Here is a 4,558-nt window from a genome sequence, read left to right as displayed (position 1 = left end):
GAAAAGAGGGGGTGGGTGACAACATGGCTCTTTATACTTGCACTCGAAGGAGAAGTCTCTCTCCGGCAGACTGTCACATGATGCCCCCCACCTTCCGGGCTAGGGGGGATTTGAGGAGCGGCAACAGATTCCACAAAATTTAGGAGGTGCCCATATCTGGGATTTTTGGCCTCCGCATTCCTATTCTGTCTTCTATGCTGTTTTGTGTGTATATCATTTCTATTATGCCAACTCTTAACACCCCCACTACCCAACAGCTCTCTTCCTTCATGCCACCGAGGAATCTCTATCCTGGCCTGCCCTGCGCGGCCCCAACAGCACAGATAAAGGTAGCCACAGCCTGGCGCTGTCTCTGCTGATGTCTACTCTACTGATTTTTGGTTTTGTGTATTTGTCCCTATCTTTTAGGTTGTTTTTGTACCTTATGGTTTCTTCACCCCTTATGTGAATTCCTCAAGTCGGCTCTTCCCTTCTTATTTCTTAGATAGTGAGCCAATCTTGAGGTCCAGGAATCATGCCTAATAACTGTCTGTGTATTTTCTTCCAGCAACTCAGGGCCGAGCACCCAGTAAGCGCTTCATAATTCCCTCAACTACTACTATGTTCAGAGCTTAGAACAGGGCTTGGCACATAGTAAGCGCTTAACAAATACCACTATTTCTTATTACCATGTGCTTAGTACAGCGGTCTGCACAGTGAGTGCTCAACAAATACGATTGAATGAATGAATGACTACCTCTCAAGTAAAAGCGTCACATCATCCCATATGAGTAATCCCAGGTGGCTCCCACCCTCATGGCTTCCCCCCGCCCTCACACCAGGGACTCTCACCCACCCCATCACTCTTTAAAATGTCCTCTCTGAGGCTTTAATAAAGGTTTTCACAATTTTCTGCCCTTCCCATGAACCTAACTCTCCCTGGAGGAATCCATTCTCCCCGCTACCTGCCCTACTGGAGCCCCGCATAGGCCTCTTCCCCGACCCCATCCTGCTCAGAGTAGGTGCCCTTGTACTTCTTTAATGCTCTGGGAGGCGGGGGCCACAAACTGAACAAGGGACTGACTGTGGAAGTGAAGCAGGGTAAAAAAAAATTGAAAGGAAAATAAAGAAGCAGCACTGGGTGGGAAGAAAGGGAAAATGAGGGGGAAGGGAATATGGGAGAGGGGGAGATGAGGGCGGAAAAGGGCAGGAGACAGAGGGTAGCATGAGAGTGTACTTACCCTGCTATGTTCTGCGAATATCAGTAAAGATTATTTTAGTTTGAATAGAAGTAAAAGTCGGTTTTGCCTCTCAGGATCACATCTGGAGAGTTTCCAGTACTCTATCAGTCTTGGCTATGGAAGATAGAGTCAAGCAGAGGCCTACCCACTCCATTCCTAGCTTGGGCAGTGGCTAGCGAGCAGAAGACAATCTGCTACAAGTCAAAACTCACCTGTGTTGGACAGCAGCAGCATGGGAGAGAGTCATGGGCGGAGGCTCGAGTTTACTGTGCAGAAGCTGGTGGTAAACCACTTCCCTATTTTTATCAAGAAAACTCTATGGAAACACTACCAGAACAATTGCAGATGGAGGTGGGGCGTCCTGGGAGAGATGGGACTATGGAGTCCCTATGGATCAGAAACGACTTGACGGGATGAGATAAGACAAAAGTCAGTTTACGCTAGCGGGCCGGGTGCTTGGGTGTTACTGGATGTCGCACCCACTGGAGCACTGGAGGTGAGCAGTCTTTTTGTTGGCATGGCAGAGCTGGTCTTCCTCCACGCTGCTGTCACTTGCTGTGAGTGGGTGACAAGCTAGGGAAAGGATTATGAGGGCCTCTTGAGCTTACTCTGCAGTTGCCATCTTAACTCCCCCTCGACCCCTTTCTGGATCAAAGGGCCTCTTCCTGCCCAGGTTTCCACATCACTTGTGGAGGTTAAGTAAATAGCACTGCTCTCATGGTGCCCTTACCGAAGGTGGGCCTCTGCTCCATTTTGGTTCCTAGAAAGTTACACTTGTAGCTGGCGAGCCATAGTTTCCTCAACCCTGATAGAGAGGAAAGCAGAGTAATTCATGAAAGATATCCAATAAAACGTGGTTTATTTTTGCTGTTTCAGTCTATCAATAGTATATAATAATAATCATAATAAAGGTATATAAGTGCTTACAATGTGCCAGGCACTGTTCTAAGCACTGGGGTGGATACAAGCAAATTAGGTTGGACACAGTCCCTGTCCCACATGGAGCTCGCAGGTTTTTTACAGATGAGATAAATGAGGCCCAGATAAGTGAAGTAACTTGGTTAAGGTCACATAGCAGACAGGTGCGGTGCCAAGATTGAGCTCCTCCTGTTTTAAGGTTTTCTAAGCCCTTGGGAGAGTATGGTATAGTTAGGCCTTCCCAGACTGAGCTCCACTTCTCCCCCTACTCCCTCTACCACCCCCCCTTCACCTCTCCGCAGTTTAACCCTCTTTTCCCCCCATTTCCCTCTGCTCCTCCCCCTCTCCATTCCCATCCCCTCAGCACTGTATTCGTCTGCTCAACTGTATATATTTTCATTACCCTATTTATTTTGTTAATGAAATGTACATCGCCTTGATTCTATTTAGTTGCCATTGTTTTTACGAGCTGTTCTTTCCTTTGACTCTATTTATTGCCATTGTTCTTGTCTGTCTGTCTCCCCCAATTAGACTGTAAGCCCGTCAAATGGCAGGGACTGGCTCTATCTGTTGCCGACTTGTTCATTCCAAGCGCTTAGTACAGTGCTCTGCACATAGTAAGTGCTCAACAAAAACTATTGAATGAATAGGTTAGTTATAGGTTAATCCCTGCCCTCAGGGATTTTTTAATCTAGTGGGAGATACAATGAGTTACACATAGGAAGAAGAAGGGAAAAGGAATATGTAAATGAATTATGTGTTTTATTTAAAGTAATAAGATATATAAGATATGCACATAACCACTATGGAAGGTTGTGAGTACTTAAGGACATTAGTAGTGGAGAAGGAGCCTGGCTTCCTGGCAAGAACATGGCCTTGGGAGTCAGAGGACATGGGTTCTAATCCCCACTCGGCCACTTGTCCGCTGTGTGATCTTGGGCAAGCCACTTCACGTCTCTGTGTCTCAGTTACCTCAGCTGTAAAATGGGGATGAAGTCTGTGATCCCCACATGGCATGACCTGATTACCTTGTATCTACTCCAGTGCTTAAAACAATGCTTAACAAATACTATTATTCTTTAATAAGCAGTGTGGCTCAGTGGAAAGAGCACGGGCTTTGGAGTCAGAGGTCATGGGTTTGAATCCCGGCTCTGACACTTGTCAGCTGTGTGACTGTGGGCAAGTCACTTAACTTCTCTGTGCCTCAGTTCCCTCATCTGTAAAATGGGGATTAAGACTGTGAGCCCCATGTGGGACAATCTGATTCCCTTGTGTCTACCGCAGCGCTTAGAACAGTGCTCTGCACATAGTAAGTGCTTGACAAATACCAACATTATTATTATTATTATTAGTCTGAAAGGACTGAAGAGGCCATTGGAGGTTATTACCTGGGAGGATTAGAAATGAATGAAAGAAGACGTTTCAGCAGGGCTTAGAATATGAGAGACGATAGTTTTCTGCTGGATTTAAAGTGTAAGGAAGTTCATGCAAAGTGTGACAGGAATTATGAGAATAAAGTATAGTTAGTAGGTTAATTTCAGAGGAATAAAGTGTGTGAGAGTGTGTACATTGGGAGAAAAAGCTGATTGAATTCCTTAAATCCAACCATCAGGTATTTGAGCTTGACCCAGAGGGAAATGGAAGTTTTTGAGGAGTGGAGAGATATGTGAGAAGTGAAACAGAGACGCTTCATGGCCTAGTGGAAAAAGCACAGGTCTGGGAGCTAGAGGGCCTGGGTTCTAATCCTGGCTCTTCCTTGTACCTGTTTTGTGACCTTGGGCAATCACTTAACTTCTCTGGTCCTCAGTTCCCTCATCTTGCCAATGGAGATTAAATACCTCCTCTCCCTCCTTCTTAGACTGAGACCCATATAGGACCTTGTATCTACCTCAGCGCTTAAAAGAGTAAGTGCTTGGCACACGTTAACTACTTAACAAATACCACAATTATTATTATTGTTAGCTAAATAATATTTTAGGAAAATTATCCATTCAGCAGAATGCAGTACTGAGTAGAGACAGAAGAGGTTGGAAGCAGGGAGACCAGTGAGCAGGCAGGGTATAGTGAGCATATAGGCCCACGTGGTGGCTATTTGGATGGAGAGGAAGTGGTGAAACTTGGTAACGTTGGGAAGGGAAAAAATGGCAGGATTTGATGATAGACTCAATATTGAGGCTGAACAAAAGGCAGAGTGAAATGTAATGCCATGGTAGTGGACTTCGGATATGGGGCAGGTTGCCATGTTGCCAACTCTGATGGGAAAGTCAAGAAAAGGAGAGGATATGAGAGGTAAGATGAGGCTCAGCCTTTTTGAGCTTGAGGTGTGGGTGGGATATTCTTGCAAAGGTATCCTGGTGGAAGGAGGTAATGTGAGACTGGAGTGGAGGAGAGACGTTGGAGCCAGTGAGGTGATTTTTGAA

General features: G+C 45.8%; 1 non-coding gene across 1 annotated transcript; it reads left to right on the top strand.

Moving 5' to 3' along the window:
• The first annotated feature begins 1,284 nt into the window (after positions 1 to 1,284).
• LOC114811395 lies at positions 1,285 to 1,422 on the top strand. The gene has a single exon (XR_003759099.1). It is a non-coding gene; the product is annotated as a small nucleolar RNA SNORA7 (small nucleolar RNA).
• Positions 1,423 to 4,558: the final 3,136 nt, after the last annotated feature.

This window comes from Ornithorhynchus anatinus, chromosome 4 (genome assembly GCF_004115215.2).
Source record: "Ornithorhynchus anatinus isolate Pmale09 chromosome 4, mOrnAna1.pri.v4, whole genome shotgun sequence".
Taxonomy (NCBI): domain Eukaryota; kingdom Metazoa; phylum Chordata; class Mammalia; order Monotremata; family Ornithorhynchidae; genus Ornithorhynchus; species Ornithorhynchus anatinus.
The sequence above is the reverse complement of the archived record's forward strand: the minus strand, read 5'-3'. Positions and strand labels throughout refer to the sequence as shown.